At 46.7% G+C, this 20,182-nt stretch overlaps 1 protein-coding gene across 4 annotated transcripts in view; it reads right to left on the reverse strand.

Moving 5' to 3' along the window:
- The window catches only part of LOC138773647 (uncharacterized), a 177,846-nt gene that overhangs the window by 33,098 nt on the left and 124,566 nt on the right, over window positions 1–20,182 (reverse strand). The window lies entirely within an intron of this gene.

Here is a 20,182-nt window from a genome sequence, read left to right on the forward strand (position 1 = left end):
AAAAAAATTCAATGTGTGGTGAAATTTAAAAAAAACAAACATATCGAGTGCCGAGCCGGGATCAGCGCAGACCCCGGCCGGGTGGGGAAGCAAGGATCACCCCTCCTATGTCACGGCGGGGGCGATCCGCCCTACTAGACACCAGGGAATCGGCTGCAGTCAGTTTTCAGATGCAGCTGTCAACTTTGACAGCTGCATCTGAAAACTTGATTAACTGGCATGGCGATACATGCTGCACCCGGGACCGCGGCGGTTCAGAGCGGAGCCGGCGCACGGCCCCACTTTGAAGTTATCTAGGCGACCTTGGGACGTACAGGTACGCCCAGGGTCGCCTAGGGGTTAAAGGAGAAGTCCAGAGAAAATTTTTATTGAACTATTGTATTGCTCCCCCAAAAGTTATGCAAATCACTAATATACACTTATTACGGAAAATGCTTATAAAGTGCTTTTTTCCCTGCACTTACTACTGCAGCAAGGCTTCACTTCCTGTAATAACATGGTGAGGTCCCGACCTCCAGAGCTGTGCGGGCTGTGCCCCGTGTCCCCCTGACATCATCCTCTCCAGCAGCCACACCCCGCACAGCTCTGGGAGTCGGGTCGTAACATCACCATTTTATCCAGGAAGTGACATCACCATGTTATCCAGGAAGTGAAGCCTTGATGCAGTAGTAAGTGCAGGGAAAAAAGCACTTTATAAGCATTTCCCGTAACTTTTTGGTGGGCAATACATTATTAAATTTTTTTTGCTGGACATCTCCTTTAACTAGTTAGCTGCCGGACCTTGCACAGATCATGCTTACCTGCCTGCACTCTTACCTGCTTCTCAGCCTCGTGGTTGATTGACAGCCTGCTCATCCAATCAGTGGCTGCAGCAGAACAGCGCAATGAGCAGGCCGTCAGAGAGCTGTGATCCAGAGAAGCAGGCGGAGCACGGGCAGGTAAAGCATGATATGTCCCTTTCAGCTAGGTATGCCCCTGAAGCCAGATATGTCCCCTTCAGCCAAATACATCCTTTCCAGCCACATATACCCCTTTCAGCTAGATATGCCTCTTCCATCCGGGTATGTCCTATGGAGCCAGATATGCCCCTTGCAGCCAGGTATGCTGTCTGTAGCTAGGTATGCTCCCTGCATTTAGATATGTTTCTAGATGCCAGGTATGTCCCCTGTAGGTGGATATGTCTCTTCCAGACGGATTTGTTCCCTGAAGCTGGATATGCCCATTTCAGCCAGATCTGCCCCATGGAGTTGGATCATGTCCCCCCCATGTAGTCAGATAAGTCCCCCCAAGTAGTCAGATATCTCCCCATGTTGTCAAGATTCCTCCTTCTATGTAGCCAGATACCTCCCCCAATGTAGACAGATACCTTCCCCATGTAGCTAGATATCTCCTCATTGCAGCCAAATATGTCCTCATGTAGTCAAGATACCTCCCCATGTTTTCTTCTCGATCCGGCCCAGACCACCATGATGATTTCTTGCGGCTACAATTCATCTCTTGCCAGAAAAACTGCCAGACAAACATCTTAGGCTCCTGACATTTCCTTTAACTACTTATAGGAATACAGTAGTAATTCTGCTGTTTGGTATCATCTGCAGTTAAGTGACTACGCGTGGGTTGCCCCTGTATGAAGGATCCCCTGTATAGTAATAATGCCCCCCGGTGTGCCCTCCATATAGTAATAATGCCTCCTGCTGTGCTCAATATAGTAATAATGCCTCCAGTTGTGTCCCCATATTGTATTAACCCCTTAAGAGCCGGGCCTTAAGGACCGAGGCAAATTTTATGAATATGACCTGTGTCACTTTATTCATTAATAACTTGGGGATCCGGCTGATTTTGAGATTGTTTTCTCCTGACATATTGTACTTTACATTTCTGGTAAATTGGAGTCAATACTTATAACGAATCTTTATGAAAAAAAAACAAAATAACATGAAAAATTGTGAAAAATTGCATTTTTCCAACTTTTAAACTTTTCTGCTTATACAGAAAATGGTTATGCCACATAAATTATATATTAAATAGCATTACCAACTTTAGTCTAGTTTATGTTGGTGGCATTTATTAAGCTATCTTTCACTTTTTTTAGACAATAGAAAGCTTAAAACATTAGCAGAACATTTCCAAATGTTCAGTAAAATTTCAAAATCAGATATTTTTAGGGACCTTTTCAGGTTTAAAGTGTATTTGAGGGGACTGTATGTTTAAAAGCCCCACAAAGCACCCCATTTCAGAAACTGCACCCCCCAAACTCTGCAAAAGCACATCCGGAAAGTTTTTTAACCCTTTAGGAGAGTCACAAAAATAAAAGCTAAGTGTGTAAGAAATAAGAGATTTTAATGTAATCCAATATCTTTCATAATGATAAACCTATTACCCGAGAAATGCACCCCAATATTGATTGCCCCGTTTCTGCAGTTTATAGAAATACCCCATATGTGGCCCTATTGCGCTATTTGACGCAACCACAAGCCTCAGATACAAAGGAGCACCTAGCAAATTTCAACGCCTCTGTTATATTTGGTAATTTTTGACTGTACCACTTCAGGTTGGCAGAGGCTCTGGGGTAGGGCTGGGCGGTATACCGTCAAAATACCGATACCGTCACTGGCATCGGTTAACCGACCTCAACTCTGCCAGGACGGTATCTGCGGTATTTCCTCACCCGGCGGCCGCATGCTCTGCTCCCCTCAGATCTCCCTTGCTGATCCTCCGATTCACCTCCCAATCACAGCCAGGGAGCACATATGCAAGGTATGGAAGATCCTGCTGCGGGGGCTGAAGAGAAACACTCTGACCGGCTGCGCACAGGCGTGCTGTGTGCTCAGCGCTGCTGCTGCTGCCGGGCGGCTCACTTCTCCTAGCTTCTCTGGAAGCTGCACAGTGAGCCCTCTCCCTCCCCCTTCTCCCACACATACAGTGGCTGCAGGGGGTCAGCTATAGGTCGGCACATCCTGGCTCCCATGGGCACCGCTCTCTGTCCCGCACATGAATCCTCGGTGTCCCATTATCTTTTGATCTTGTGCTGGAAGCGGCCATGTGTGACGCTCAGCCCGGGACACAGATATGTGTTACACCGACACTGAGTGACAGGGGCCGAGGATTCCTGTGCGGGAGAGAGAGCGGTGCCCAGGGGAGCAAGGAGGTGCCGACCTATACCTGACCCCAACTGTATGTGCGGGAGAGGGGGGGCAGGGCAGCATGTGACAGTGACTGGGGGCAGAGAGAGAGAGATGGATAGATAGGAGATAGATAGATAGATAGATAGATATAGATAGGACTCCTATCTATCTATCCATCCATCCATCCCCCTATCTACCCAGTGTGTGTGTATGTGTATATATATATATATATATATATATATATATAGAGAGAGAGAGAGAGAGACAGACAGAAGATAGATAGATAATAGTAGATAGATAGTAGACAGGTCGATAGATATATTATAGAGAATCCACAGCACTCTTAAATAAAATGAGAAAAAAATCTGTGATTTATTTCTTTAAAGCCTAGTGCAAAACATCAGGGCGCAACATTTCAGGGGCATCTCGTCACCATTTTCAAGCGGATAGATAGGAGATAGATAATAGAGATATATATATATATATATATATACTGTATATATATATACTGTATAGATAAATAGATATAGCTAACAATATAGGCAGCACACTAAACGAACTGTGATTGCCAGCAGACGAATCCCAGACCTTTGACCAAGTCAGCTAGTAAAAAAATACTCGGCAGCACTCTGATGGTAATACAAACGTGAAAACGTGAATTTATTCCATATAACAATGTGCAGCAAACTTCACAAGTAATATATGACGTTTTGGCGTCTCCTATGCCATTTTCAAGTGCCACTTGAAAATGGCGTAGGAGATGCCAAAACATTGTGTATTACTTGTGAAGTTTGCTGCACATTGTTATATGGAATAAATTCACGTTTGTATTACCATTGGAAAATAGGGTTTTCAAAAGGGGTGTGGCTTTTTAAAGGGGCGTGTCATAATTATCGTTCAATTTATCGTTACCGCGACGACATGTATGATAAACCGCGATATTGATTTAGGCCATTATCGCCCAGCCCTACTCTGGGGTGCCAAAACCTAAAAAACACCCCTAAAAGGGACACCATTTAGAAAACTACACCCCTCAAGGAATGTAACAAGGGGTGCGCTGAGCATTTGGACCCCACAGGTGCTTCACAGATTTTCAGAACAATGTGGCGTGAAAAAAAAGAAAAAATTATTTTTTACACTAAAACGTTGTTCTAGCATTCAATTTTTCATTTTCACAAAGGGATAAAAGGAATAAAAACCCAAAAACCGTGTAGCGCAGTTTCTCCCGAGTACGGAAATACCCCACATGTGAACATAAAGTGCCAAGTGGGCACAGAACGAGCCTCCAAAAGGGAAGGAGTGCCAATTGGCCTTTGCAAGCTGGATTTTACTGGAATGAATTTCAAGGGTCATGTCGCATTTACAGAGCCCTCGTGCTGCCAAAACACTGGAAACTACACCCCTCAAGGAATCTAACAAGGGGTGCAGTGAGCAAATGGACCACACTGGTGACGGGCACGAATGTGGAACAATGTGACGTGAAAGGGAAAATTTTTTCACTTTCACGGCACAAATGTGCCCGTTATCAAGGGGTCCATATCCTTATTGCTCCCCTTGTTAGATTCCTTGAGGGGTGTAGTTTCCAGAATGGGGTTTCCAGTGTTTTGGCAGCACGACGGCTCTGTAAATGCGACATGGCGTTCATCATCCATTCTATCCAAATCCAGCCTCCAAAATACAAATGGCACTCCTTCCCTTCGGAGGCTAGCCCTGCGCCCACATGGCGCTTTATGTCCACATGTGGGGTATTTACGGACTCAGGGGAAATTGCTCTACACATTGTGTGTTTTTTATCTTTTAACACCTTGTGAAAATGAAAAAATCAAGGCTAGACTAACATTATAGTGTAAAAAATGTAATACAGTGGTACCTTGGTTTAAGAGTAACTTGGTTTAAGAGCGTTTTGCAAGAAGAGCTCACAGTTTTTCAAAATTGTGACTTGGTTTAAGAGCATTGCTTTGGTTTAAGAGCTCCTGGTATCGGGTGGGAGCGTGAATGGGGGAGGGGCATGGCCTGCATAGCGGGGTCTGCAGCACAGTACTCTGACCCAGGAAGTCTCTCTCACCTTCCAATTTACAACAGATCCACTTCAGGCTGGGGCTTGCATCAGGGGACAGGACTGTGGGGTAATCTCTTTATAGCTTTAACCCTCTCTCCCCAGACAGAGAGCGCTGCATGTATGTGCCCACATCTGCCCTGCTCATTCCTTCATGCTCCCTGCAGTCTCAATCAGTCCTTGTGTTTCCCATCCTCTCCATTCCTGCTATAATGTGCTTGCACTCACACTCAGCTATACACACTGCTGCTATAATGTGCTTGCACTCACACTCAGCTATACACACTGCTGCTATAATGTGCTTGCACTCACGCTCAGTTATACACACTGCTGCTATAATGATTATAAAATGATTTTTGGGGTGTGGAACCAATTGTCTACATTTCAATTATTTCTTATGGGAAAATTTGCTTTGGTATTAGAGTGGATTTGGATTACAAGCACGGTCCCGGAACGAATTATGCTCCTAATCCAAGGCACCATTGTATTTCACTTTCACGCCACATTGTTCCACATTTGTGCCCGTCACCAGTGGGGTCCATATGCTCACTACACCCCTTGTTACAATCCTTGAGGGGTGTAGTTTCCATAATGGGGTCACTTGTGGGGGGTTTCAACTGTCTTGGCAACACAGGGGCCTTTTAATTGCAACATGGCCCTCGAAATCCATTCCAGCCAAATCCAGCCTCCAAAAGCCAAATGGCGCTCCTTCCCTTTGGAGGCTTACCCTGCACCCGCATGTCGCCTTAAGTCCACATGTGGGGTATTTCCGTACTCAGGGGAAATTGCTCAACACATTTTGTGGTTTTTTTAAAATCTTTTAACCCCTTGTTAAAATGAAAATCAAGACAAGATCAATGATTTAGTATAAAATTTTTTTTTTTTTTTACTCTAAATGTTGGTCTAGCCTTGATTTTTTTCCATTTCCACAAGGGGTTAAAAAAGGAAATGAACGCAAAACGTGTAGGGTAATATCCCCTGAGTACGAAAATACTCTACATGTGGACATAATGTGCCATATGGGCACAGGGCAAGCCACCAAAGGGACAGAGCGCCATTTAGAGGCTGGAATGGAGGATGGAGGCTATGTCGCAATTAAAAAGCTCCTGTGCTACCAGGACAGTAGAAAACCCCCACATGTGACCCCATTCTGGAAACTGCCCCCCATAACGAATCTAACAAGGGGTGCAGTGAGCATATGGACCCCACTGGTAACAGGCACATATGTAGAACATGTGGTGTGAAAATAAAAAATTACATTTTTTTTCATTTTCACGGCACAAATGTGCGAGTCCCCAGGGGCCCATATCCCGGCTGCCCCCCTTGTTAGATTCCTTACGGGTTGTAGTTTCCAGAATGGGGTCACTTGTGGGGGGTTTCTACTGTCCTGGCCGCACAGGAGCTTTGTAATTGCATTATGGCAAGTCTCTAATGGGAATGGCGGCCATGCCTATTAAGCTGGGGAAAGGGAAAATTCTAATTTATTTGGGGGTATTAGGCCAATTATTAGTTTATAAGGTTGAAAAGGACAGGTGTCCATCAAATTCAACCTGTGTTGATCCAGAGGAAGGCAAAAAACCCTCGTAAGGCAGACGACAATACCTTCATCACAGGGAAAAAATTCCTTCCCGACTCCATAATGGCAATCAGAATAATCCCTGGATCAACGTGACCCCTGAAATAGGAATAAGGGGAAGAATTTAGAAAATGTAGATCTCCAATTACGTGTGGTACGCCTTGAAGCGATCCTGTATCCAGAGGCCGGGGTGATCAGGACAGGTGTCACACTGGAAAATGGTGTCCTTCCTGATCCCCCTGTTACACCACACTCTGCACTTCTTCTGGGGTCTCCCGTTCTCTTGTGTGCGGGACGTCACCTGGAAAATGTTGTCCTGGTGCGATACGGGGTCCTTCATATCCAGAAGCGCTGAGTCCGCTCCATGGCTGCTAAATATTAGGGCTCTATTACTGCTTCTGATATTTTTTTAGATCGTGCCGCAAGCTACAGTAGCTCGGGCAGGGAGGGACCAGAAGAGGGGGGTGCTGGTATAAAAGTTATGCCCGTACAGGTGGTAACCTTTATCCAGCAGTGGAAAGATCAGGTCCCAAACGATCTTCCCACTAACTCGGAGGATGGGGCGGGGGGGGGGGGGGGGGGGGGTCCCTTCCTTCATACACTCTAAAGGTACGTGCACACTGCGGAATGGCGAACGATAACCCTTTGTGCATTTCGCAGCTGGCACCCGCCGGCGGACTGATGCAGGCACGTGTCTCCGCACATGTCATAGACTCCATGCTATGTACAGGCGGATTCCGTCAGACACGTCACTGGATGATGAGGATGAATGAAGGAAAAAAGGATCCTCACTGGCTGTTTTGGTGTCAGAGGCAATAATAATGTATGCGTCCGAAGCCCAAAACACACAGGGGGCCATTTTATATGGGGATTGGTACATGGGGTATGTAAATGTGTAGTGGTGTAGTGTAAAACTTTATTCCGGGGGGGGGGGGGGGGCGGGGCGAGCTGCCGATGAGAGTGGACGTCTGGTGAGAGCTCCCGGGCCGCGCGGCTGAATAAGTGACCCGAAAGCTATATTTACCCCCTACTCATGCGGAAGAGACACCGGAGGACGGAGAGATCAGCTTCCCCTATAGCCCGACCCGGTTCCCGCCCGAGAACGTTATACCATTACCTCACACGAGGTGCCGCGGCCTCGGTGACGGAGCTCCCAGTCCCTGCGCCTTCCGGATGGTCTCAGAGTGCCACCTGTGACGGTGCCCGCTCGCAGAGTCTGCCACCAGCCTGCACACCCCAGCCGCTGGGATCAGGTGAGGAGGAGCACGGAACTCTGCATAGGGGTCGGAGGCGGGAAACGGAGCTACAGGCGCGTGACGCGGCGCCATCTTGCCTACAGGGCTGCCCTCGCAGTAGCTGCTCCCAGCATCCCTGCCACATACCGGCGGATCCCCAGACCTGCGGGGACACCCAGCAGCTCAACCAGGGTGAGGGGGACTATCAGGACACAGATCCTCCGCTCAGTTCGGGCACAGAGGCTGCTGCAGACCCAGACCCGCATTTAAAGGGGCAGCGCCACATTACTTCCTCAAAGATGGCTACCGTCCCTAAGCCCCAGCATGGGGAGAAAAATAAAACCTCTCAAGCCTCTGTCACGCACAAGACTCCCTCCCGCTCGAATAAATCAGCACACTTAGAGGGTGATTGGCCCCAGCAGACTGATTCCGACTGATGCCTCTTGCACTGGTGCTGCCTCACAAAAGGGACTCAAAGAATTGCTGTCGCACCTCCCCACTAAAAGGGACTTTAAATCTCTAATAGCGGAGGTGAGGGCCTGCAGAACTGAAATAGCGGAGGTCAGAAAAGATATTCACCATATCTCCCAACGTGTTGACTCGCTGGAGGATGAGCATGACTCCACTCTGGTCTATATTCACCAATTGCAATCCACTATCTGCACGCAAACGTCAGCACTTGATGAGATGCAGCGACATGTGGAGGACCTTGATAATCGGGGCAGGCGAAATAATATCAGAGTCAGAAGCCACGCATGATAATGACTTAGCGGATACCTTGGAGGGCCTCTTTAACACCATCCTGGGCGAACCATCCTCCCACAAAATCAAATTGGACAGGGCCCGTGGTGCTCTTAAACCAAAACCCACTTCGGGAGCCCCAAGAGACGTTATTTGCTGTGTGCATGATTTCACCATTAAAGAAGCCGTAATGAAGAAGGCCCGCTCTCTTCGTGACTTGGAGTTCGATGGCGCCCCTGTCCAGATCTTCCCGGACCCGTCCTGGATCACCCTTCAGAAAAGGCGACTCTTACGCCCCCTTCTGGGTACCTTGAGGGACTTTGAAATACCCTATAGATGGAACATCCCGTTTGCCCTTACAGCCAGAAGGGATGGCCGTTCTGCCACTCTACGCACCCTCAATGATCTCCCCACATTTTGCAACAGTCTTGAGATCCCCGTGCCAAAGATCTCGGAGTGGACTCTTGCTCCTCCACCCCCTCCTCCGCCCGCAGTTTGGCAGTCCGTAAGCCAGAAATGGAGAAGATCGCGCTCAGGGGGCTCCGGATCCCCAACACATCCTGAGCAGAATCCTCCCACCTGAATAATACTGTTTGTCTATATTTAGTATATTACCTCTTCCGTATGTCGATTGGTCTCTTATATTAGGGTCTTAGTATAATTGTTCTTATAGCCGTGCGGTCTTGCTCGGTGTTAACCAGCTTGTTTTTACTGTTTTGCACGTTTCAGTGTTTTTGTTCTCTTGGTACCCCCCTGGGCCCCCCCCCTGGGGTAATTTGCCTTTAACCCTCGGGTTGGCACTTTTTTTTTTTTTCCTCTCTTTTGTTTGTTCCTACTGATGTTTTTGACTTATTCTCTTACCCCTTCCCTGACGTTTGAACACGGGAATTTGGGTCGTGTACCCTATGCCCTCACGGGCTTGGTGTTATATGTTCATTGTATGTCTGTGTTTAGTGTACTGTTTTCCCTGTGTTTCCTTTCTCCTTCTGTCTTCTTCCTAGACCTTCGCTGGATGGCACCCTACCCACGAATGATTCCACCTCCTGGCTGTCGGGCTCTGGTAAGCTGCTACATAGGCAATAGAGGCTCTTACATTCTCTCCAATGATTAATTTAATATCTCCAAAATGTTAAAGGCCTTAATTCTAATGTGAAAAGGCGTTTAGCTCTGAGGGAACTCCGCGCTTTGAAGGCGGATGTGGCATTCCTCCAGGAGACACACTTTGATGGTATGGCTAATTTTAACTTCACTAAACATGCCTATCCCCTGGTAGTTTCTGCATCTAGTGGGTGGAAAGTGGCGGGGGTAGCTATACTCTTCTCTCGTTCCTCCCCCATCCAACTTACTTCCTCATATGCTGACCCAGGGGGGAGGTTTGTTATTGTTGAGGGAGTCCTTCATGGACGTCAGGTGGTGTTTTGTAACGTGTATGCCCCAAACAGATCGCAAATACCTTTTCTCCACCGGGTTCTTAATAGATTGGCCAAGTACCCTTCGATGCCCAAAATCCTGGGTGGAGACTTTAATGTCTCGTTCTCCGACCTACTGGATAGACATTCAGCAGTAGGCGGACGGGTCCCTGCTGAGCAGGTTCGGACTTCTAAGGAATTTCGCAAACCCATTCGTAAGCATCACCTCTATGATTTATGGCGACTAGATCACCCCTCGGAGAAAACGTATACATTTTATTCCCACCCTCACAAAGTACATTCCCGTATAGACTATTTTTTCGGTAATATCCCAACTGTGCGCCTCCTGGAAAAGGCATCTATTGAACCTATAGCCTGGTCAGATCATGGTCCAGTAGTGATTACACTTAAAGCCATCCAGTCCCCTACTCGCCAGTGTCACTGGCGGCTAAATGACAGTTTACTTAAGTACCAGCTCTCTAGGGACTCCATTAGGACTAGTATCTCCACCTACTTTCTTGAAAACGAGGGATCAGTCAACTCAGAATCAATTTTATGGGAAGCGCACAAAGCAGTGGTTAGGGGTCATTGTATAGCCCTTAGCTCTCGTCACAAGAGAGACGCCCAGGCTCAAGCCCTCAAACTTAAGCAGGACATTAAAGATCTTGAACGCAGGCTTACATTGCATCCCTCCTTGCGGGTACTGGGTAGACTGACTGCAGCTAGGGCACGCCTCAAAGAGTTAGCGCTTGTAAAAGTGGAGAAACTTCTCTACTCCAAACAGCGGTTTTACGAAAAGGGCAACAAGGCTCACACCTTGCTGGCTCGTATGCTTAATGACCGCTCAGCTGCACAGTCTCCTCAGGCCCTCATGGACGCCAGGGGTAACCTTGTGCATCACCCTAAAGATATCTCATCCATTTTCACTCAGTACTACTCTAAACTATATTCCCTGCCCTCTACTCTCCCATCTGACCCGGAGGCCCGCTCCCGGCTTCTCACTGCCTTCCTGCAAGAATGTGACTTGCCCTCCCTCTCTTCTGAGGCGTGTGAGGCGTTGAACGCTCCAATTACACTGGAAGAACCCTTGGAGGTCTTCAAGTCGCTCCCGTCGGGGCGGGCACCTGGGCCGGATGGTTTTACTTACCTATATTATAAAACTTTTGCTGCTAAGTTTGCTCCAAGACTGGTCTCACTATTTAATTCTTTCTTACAGGGAGCTCCTATTCCACCCGCCATGTCACATTCCTACCTCACACCCATCCCCAAGCCGGGTAAAGATCCCACTGACTGTAGAAATTATAGGCCGATTTCCTTACTGAACTCGGACTTTAAACTCTATACGAAACTCCTAGCCACTAGGTTGGGATATTGGCTACCCTCCTTGGTGCATGCAGATCAGGTAGGCTTTGTCCCGGGCAGTCAGGGTGGTGATAATACCAGGCGAGCGATAGACTTCATAGACGCTGTCAACCTGCAAGATGATTCTGCAGTGGTCTTGAGTTTCGACGCAGAGAAAGCATTTGATCGCCTGGGATGGCCTTTTATGTTTGAGACGCTGAAGTGTATGGGCTTTTCGGGTTCCTTTATGGGGGCGGTCCGTGGTCTCTATGCAAAACCCACTGCAGCCCTCAAGTTTCCGCACATGATATCGGAGACTTTCCCGCTCTTGAACGGCACTCGTCAGGGGTGCCCTCTATCCCCCTTACTGTTTGTCCTTTGCATTGAGCCCCTGGCGGCTGCCGTTCGAGGCAATGTTGATATTAAAGGGGTTTCTGTGCGGGGTCGGGAGTTTAAAATAATGCTCTTTGCAGATGATGTTCTGCTCACGTTGTCGGACCCGGTGACCAACCTGCCTAATCTGCATGCTTTACTGACCAGGTTTGGGGCCCTATCAGGGTACAAGGTGAATACATCAAAGTCCGAGGCCATGCCATTAAATCTCCCTGATCCAATAATTGCACAACTGAGTTCATCCTTTAAGTTTCGGTGGATGAAGTCTAATCTGAAATACTTGGGGATACACCTGACACCCACCTACTCCTCCCTCTATTCCGCCAATTTCCCTAGCCTCTTTAGGGACCTGAGAGTCCTCTTATCTAAATGGTCGTCCCACTATATTTCCCTCCTGGGTCGCATTGCTTCGATTAAAATGACTATACTCCCGAAATTATTATACTACTTTGAGACATTGCCTGTTAGAGTCCCGCTTAGCGAACTTAGGGCGCTTCAGAAGGCTATCCTCAGATTCATATGGGAGGGCAAGAGACACCGCATTCCTAAGTCAGTGATGCTGTGTAGCAAGGCGCAGGGGGGACTGGCAGTCCCTAACTTGTTGTACTATTACTGGGCTGTATATCTCCGGCAGATCCCGGCATGGTCCTCCTACCTCGCATATAGAAAATGGAAGGAGATAGAAAAGATATGGCTGGCTCCTTTCCACCCAAATTCTTTTCTATGGCACTCCTCTCCTCCCAGCGCTTCGCACTTGTCTCTCCTGGGCCCGATGAAATTTACCCTTCACATCTGGTCTTCTTGCTCAGTGAAATTTAACCTCTTCTCCCCAATCTCTCCCCTTAACTCTTTCTTATACTTTCCCTCCTTCTCCTTAGGCTTACAATCACAAATGGTGCGGGTATGGGGGACTAAACGACTCTTTCAATTTGCGGACATAGTCTATCCCCTTACGCGGACCTTACTCCCGTTCGATCGATTGAGAGATAGATCGGATCTCCCCCCCACTGAGCAGTTCACCTACCTGAGGCTTCGCCACTTCATGCTGTCTCACCTGGGTTCTCTAACACTTTCCAAACCTACTGGGTTTGAGCAATTGGTTAGAACAGGAACGTCCACAAAAGGACTTATCTCGGATATTTATCGCATTCTCAACTCCCCATTTGAGGGAACCCAGGTCAGACATGTGTATATGACTAAATGGGAATCTGCTCTTGGAGTGCAACTATCCCCGGAAAGGTGGGCAATAGTGTGGGAAAGGGCCTCAACTTCCTCAATCTGGACCACGTATAAGGAATCCCATTATAAGCTATTGTTGTTATGGTACCACACTCCAGAACTTCTGAATAAACTAAATAGTAGTGTCTCCCCCCAGTGTTGGAGATGTATGGGGTCCCTGGGTACTCTATCACATCTTCTGGGACTGCCCCCTCATTAGGACTCTTTGGAATGAAGTGTGCGCCATGGCGTCAGCAGTTCTTCAGGTGGAGGTTCCCACTGAACCGATAGTGTGTCTCCTTAATCTCTACCCCAAGACTATTAGAAAGAAAGCAGGGAAGTTATTGTTGGCAATACTAACGGCAGTGAAGACCTTGATAGCCAGGAGCTGGAAGCAGACGAATCCTCCCTCCCTCAACTGTGTTAAGGCCCGAATAAGAGAAATAAGAGCCTTGGAAAGAATGACAGCCTCTTTGAATAACAAAATCGATCTTTTTGAGTCTGTATGGTCTCCTTGGGATTCATTCAGTGCGCAAGATAATGATGAAGGTTAGAAGGTCCAGGTCCTCCCTCCCCCCTACCTCCTCCCTTCCCTTCCCCAGTTGTTACCTAGCCCCTCTCCTCCACTCTCCCTTGTCTTGTCAATGTTTGTCGTGTCTGGTGTGTGTCTCTACAATAGACACTTTTGGCCCCCACGGGGTGCAGGTTTGAACTACGCCGACTTTGCAGGGCGACTTCCTCTTGCCCCTCCATGAGTTCCCTTCGGGGTCTATTGGCTGGATTACTGGAACTGGCCATGTCACCGCTGACACGGTTGATTTAAAGAAAAATGTTGAGTTGTCTATGTATTATTTGCTTCCCGCTACATGCCCTGTGACATGTATAATGCGTTATACTACTCCTTGTTATCCCTGCACTGTCTTGTCTTTTTGAAAAATCTAATAAATTACAATAAAACAAAACTTTATTCCGTGTAGTGTAATGGTGTTTTTTACATGATTTTTTACCATTAAGTATAAAAAAAAAAAAAACCTACACCAAAAAAGGAGTTGCCGATAAATGCTGCACTTATCAGCAGATCGTGGCTGTAGGATATAGGAAAAAAAACACCCTACGCCAAAAAGGAGAAGTTGCTGATCAGCGGCGCAGTTACGTGCAATGCTTATCAGCCGCTAGGGGGCAGTAGAACGCAAATTCTGGAAAAGGCCGAAGTTTGACGACGCTGGAGCCGAAGATTGCCGAAGGGGACCGCCGGAAAAAGCCGAAGACGCAGAGTAAGACGAGGACGCGATCGGAACCCGGAAGACACGATCGGGACGCTGGATCAGGTGAGTATGGGTCAATACCTAGCTGAGGTGTCCACAGCAGGTATTTAACCCTTTCTTGGGGTACTTATATCGCCGTGATCGGCCGGCGATCGGGACGTGGCACCGTGGCCACCATTACTTTTAACAGTAATGGTGGTCGGTGCCGTTCTCGGACATTGGTCACCGATGACCTGGAAAGCTGCAGATCGCCGCTATTGGCTGATCTGAATTGATCAGCCAATAGCGCCAATCGTCAGCACGGGGGGGGGGTCAATCACCCCCCGTGCCGAAAAGTAGGGATGGGGCACCCCATCTCCAAGTCCACTGCTGCAGGAGCACCTGGCAGGGTAGCCCACGCACCACGACCCCCTCGCCACTGACTTTCTTTGAGTCCCCGCTGGTCTGGCAGACTGCTGGGACATCACCCAGCCGTCACATCTCCTCTCTGCCTGCCAAGTCACGCGGGGGAAGAGTGTCCACCGGAGGCTGCTGCTGCTTTGAGTCCTGTGACTCCATCCTTCCCCCAGCAGCCTCACCAAGCCCTTTCCCCCACAGAACGCTCTTGAGCAGCTGCTGGGGGAAGGAAGGAGAGAGCTGCCTCTGTGATTGGTGCCGGGACATGCTCAGTGATGTCGTGACACCCAAAGCAAAAGATTATTTTCCCCCCACCTCCGACGTACCCCCTCAACCTGCGGTGCGTACCCCAGGTTGAGAAATCCTTCTTTAAACAAGATAATACATTATCTGGCTGCGCTCCCATCTGCTTCCCAGGCTCCTAGGTCACTGACGTCCCGCTCAGCCAATAAGTGTGCTGTCCCGCCACAACGGGACGTCAGGAACACAGGCAGTTAACGTATTATCTTATATAAAGCCCCTGCAGATTGGTTAAGGAGGATGTGGCTACATTTTCAACCCACTGCGAAAATATAGAGCCATAGGGCGTAACTGTACCACATATCTCAGCGGATTTTGCTGCAAATGCAGTACGTGTGAATGCAGCCTTAAAGTGAATATTTCAGCTGCAATTTATGTTCCAAGCTGCTGACAATGTTAGTTAGCCATTATATATATATGTATATATATATATATATATATATATATATATATATATATACACACACACTCACCGGCCACTTTATTAGGTACACCTGTCCAACTGCATGTTACCACTTAATTTCTAATCAGCCAATCACATGGCGACAACTCAGTGCATTTAGGCATGTAGACATGGTCAAGACAATCTCCTGCAGTTTAAACCGAGCATCAGTATGGGGAAGAAAGGTGATTTGAGTGCCTTTGAACGTGGCATGGTTGTTGGTGCCAGAAGGGCTGGTCTGAGTATTTCAGAAACTGCTGATCTACTAGGATTTTCACGCACAACCATCTTTAAGGTTTACAGAGAATGGTCCGAAAAAGAAAAAACATCCAGTGAGCGGCAGTTCTGTGGGCGGAAATGCCTTGTTAATGCCAGAGGTCAGAGGAGAATGGGCAGACTGGTTCGAGCTGATAGAAAGGCAACAGTGACTCAAATAGCCAACCGTTACAACTAAGGTAGGCAGAAGAGCATCTCTGAACGCACAGTACGTCGAATTTTAAGGCAGATGGGCTACAGCAGCAGAAGACCACCCGTTACTAGCATAGTGTAACTAATAAAGTGGCCGGTGAGTGTGTATATATATATATATATATATATATATATATATATATATATATGGTATCTCTTTGCTCTATCTGTGCTTCCACTTCCATAAAACAAAAACATTTTTATTCTTCTGTGCAAAAAGTAGGCGGAAAAAAAAGGCCTTCCCAAGCTCCTGATCTGCTGCAAGCTGGAATGCCTCCTTGTTTCAGATTCTGATGGCTTAGTCGGTTTCTGGTGTTTTTAACACATTTGTGACTGACAGCTAACCATTGTACGGCATTGTTTCAGAATTTTTGTGAGCACTCTCTCGATGATGTGTGCTATAAGGAGATATTAGCAGGTTAGAATCTTCTAACCTAATTATATAGTTCCCTTTTAACAATGTTTTTGTGCATAACCACTGTCAGAAGCAAGGGCTGTAAACAAACTTATGTTGCTTATGTCTGGGGAGCAGAGGCCCATTTAACCCTTAGGGGACACAGAGTTTTCATTTTTGCGTTTTCATTTTTCCCTCCTCGTGTATATAAGGCCATAGCGCCTGCATTTTTCCACCTAGAGACCCAAATGAGCCCTTATTTTTTGCGCAACTAATTGTACTTTGCTATGGCAGATGTAATTTTTGCCTAAAATGTGCCGGGAAACCAGAAAAAAATTATATGTGTGGTGAAATTGAAAAAAAAAAAAGTTTTTTTTTTTATTTAGGGGGGGGGGGGTTGTTTTTACTATGTTCGCCCTGGGGTAAAACTGACTCGTTATATATGTTCCTTAACCCCTTCGTGCTGCAGCTAGTTTGGGCCTTAATGACCAGGCTAATTTTTCAAAATCTGACCTGTCTCACTTTATGCTCTTATAGCTCAGTGATGCTTTAACGTATGCTAGCGATTCTGAGATTGTTTTTTCGTGACATATGGCACTTTATGTTAGTGGCAAAATTTGGTCACTACTTTGTGTGTTTTTTGTGAAAAACATCAAAATATCATGAAAAATTTAAAAAATTTGCATTTTATGAACTTTGAAATTCTCTGCTTCTAAAAAAAGAAAGTCGTAGCACATAAATTAGTTACTAAGTCACATTACCAATATGTCTTCTTTATTCTGGCATAATTTGGTAAACATATTTTACTTTTTTAGGGTGTTATGGGGCTTAGAAATTTATCAGCAAATTATCACATTTTCGTGACACTGATTTTTTTAGGGACCAGTTCTTTTTTAAATGGATTTAGAAGTCTGGTATCCTGAAAAACCCCATAAGTGACCCCATTTTGGAAACTACACACCTTAAAGAATTAATCTAGGGGTATAATGAGCATTTTAACCCTACAGGGGCTGGAGGAAAGTATTCACAATTAGGCTGGGTTCACACTATGTATATTTGAGGCTGTATTTGGTCCTCATGTCAGCTCCTCATAGCAACCAAAACCAGAAGTGGATTGAAAACACAGAAAGGATCTGTTCACACAATGTTGAAATTGAGTGGATGGCCGCCATATAACAGTAAATAACGGCCATTATTTCAATACCACAGCCGTTGTTTTAAAATAACAGCAAATATTTGCCATTAAATGATGGCCATCCACTCAATTACAACATTATGTGAACAGAGCCTTTCTGTGTTTTCAATCCACTCCTGGTTTTGGTTGCTATACAGCCTCACAAATACAGCCTCAAATATACATAGTGTGAACCCAGCCCTAGGCAGTAAAAAAATTGAAAATTTAAATTTTCCAATAATATATACGTTTAGATTAAAGTTTCTCATTTTCAAAAGGAATATGAGACAAAAAGCACCCCAAAATTTGTAACGCAGGTTCTCTTGAGTACAACGGTACCCCATATGTGGGCGTAAACCACTGTATGGGCACACAGCAGGACTCAGAAGGAAGGGAGCGCCAATTAGCTTTTCCAATGCAAAGAAGTTTCTGAGCGCCAGGTGCGTTTGCAGAGCCCCTGTAGTGTCAGCAGAGAGAAAACCCCCATAAGTCACCCCCATTTTGGAAAGTACACCCCTCAAAGAATTCATCTTGGTGTGTGGTGACCATTTTGACCCCACAGGTATTACAGGAAAGTATTCAAAAGAAGACAGTAAAAATGAAAAACTTGAATTCTTCCAATAATATGTTCGTTTAGTTTGAAATTTCTCAATTTCACGAGGAACAAGAGGAAAAAAGTACCACCAAAATTTGTAACGCAGGTTCTCCTGAGTACAATGGTACCCCATATGTGGGCATAAACCACTGCATGGGCACACAGGAGGGCTCAGAAGGGAAGGAGCGCCAATTAGCTTTTTCAATGCAGATTTTGCTGCAGAAGTTTCCGAGCGCCAGGTGCGTTTGCAGAGCCCCTGTAGTGTCCGTAGAAGAGAACCCCCCCAAAAGTCACTCCATTTTGGAAAGTGCACCCCTCAAAGTATTCATCTTGGTGTGTGGTGACCATTTTGACCCCACAGGTATTAGAGGAAAGTATTCAAAAGTAGACAGTAAAAATGAAAAACTCAAATTTTTCCAATATTATGTTCTTTTAGTTTGAAATTTCTCAATTTCACGAGGAACAAGAGGAAAAAAGTACCACAAAATTTGTAACGCAGGTTCTCCTGAGTACAATGGTACCCCATATGTGGGCGTAAACCACTGCATGGGCACACAGGAGGGCTCAAAAGGGAAGGATCGCCAATTAGCTTTTTCAATGCAGATTTTGCTGAAGAAGTTTCTGAGCGCCAGATGCGTTTGCAGCGCCCCTGTAGTGCTAGCGGAGTAAAATCTCGCCATAAGTCACTCCATTTTGGAAAGTGCACCCCTCATAGAATTTATTTTGGGGTGTGGTGAGCATTTTGACCCCACAGGTATTTGAGGAAAGTATTCAAAAGTAGACAGTAAAAATGAAAAACTCGAATTTTTCCAATAATATGTTCCTTTAGTTTGAAATTTCTCAATTTCACGAGGAACAGGAGAGAAATGTCACCCCAATATATGTAAAGCAGGTTCTCCTGAGTAGAACGGTACCCCATATGTGGGCATAAACCACTGCATGAGCACACAGCCGGGCTCAGAAGGGAAGGAGCGCCAATTAGCATTTTCAATGCAGATTTTTCTGAAGAAGTTTCTGAGCGCCAGGTGCGTTTGCTGAGCCCCTGTAGTGTCAGCAGAATAGATTCCCCCCAAAAGTCACCACATCTTGGAAAGAGCACCCCTCAAAGAATTCATCTTGGGGTGTGGTGACCATTTTTACCCCACAGGTATTAGAGGAAAGTATTCAAAATTGGCCAGTAAAAATGAAAAACTCGAATTTTTCCAATAATATGTTGGTTTAGTTTGAAATTTCTCAATTTGACGAGGAACAGGAGAGAAAACGTACCCCAAAATCTGTAACGCAGGTTCTCCTGAGTACAACGGTACCCCATATGTGGGCATAAACCACTGTATGGGCACACAGCAGGGCTCAGAAGGGAAGGAGCGCCGATTTACAGGAGCAAAACCGCAGCTAGTAATGGTTATTAGAATAGCGCAGTTACTAAAATAAGATTAAAAAAATGAGATTACAGGTAATGTGGGGTGGTTACGGGCAACCAGGGGTGGTTATGGGCAACCTGAGGTGGTTACAGGTAATCTGGGGTGGTTACGGACAACATGGGGTGGTCACGGGCAACCTGCTGTGGTTACAGGCAACGTGGGGTGGTTACAGGCAACGCGGGGTGGTTACGGGCAACGTGTGGTGGTTATGGGCAACGTGTGGTGGTCACGGGCAACCTGCTGTGGTTACGGCAACGTGGGGTGGTTACAGGCAACGTGGGGTGGTTACAGGCAACGTGGGCTGGTTACAGGCACGTGGGCTGGTTACAGGCAACGTGGGCTGGTTACAGGCAACGTGGGCTGGTTACAGGCAACGTGGGCTGGTTACAGGCAACGTGGGCTGGTTACAGGCAACGTGGGCTGGTTACAGGCAACGTGGGCTGGTTACGGGCAACCTGCTGTGCTTACAGACAATCTGGGATGGTTACGGGAAACGTGGGGTGGTTACGGGCAACCTGCAGTGCTTACAGACAATCTGGGGTGGATACGGGCAACGTGGGGTGGTTACGGGCAACCTGCAATGCTTACAGACAATCTGGGGTGGTTACAGGCAACGTTGGCTGGTTACGGGCA

This window comes from Dendropsophus ebraccatus, chromosome 1, assembly GCF_027789765.1.
Source record: "Dendropsophus ebraccatus isolate aDenEbr1 chromosome 1, aDenEbr1.pat, whole genome shotgun sequence".
NCBI lineage: Eukaryota > Metazoa > Chordata > Amphibia > Anura > Hylidae > Dendropsophus > Dendropsophus ebraccatus.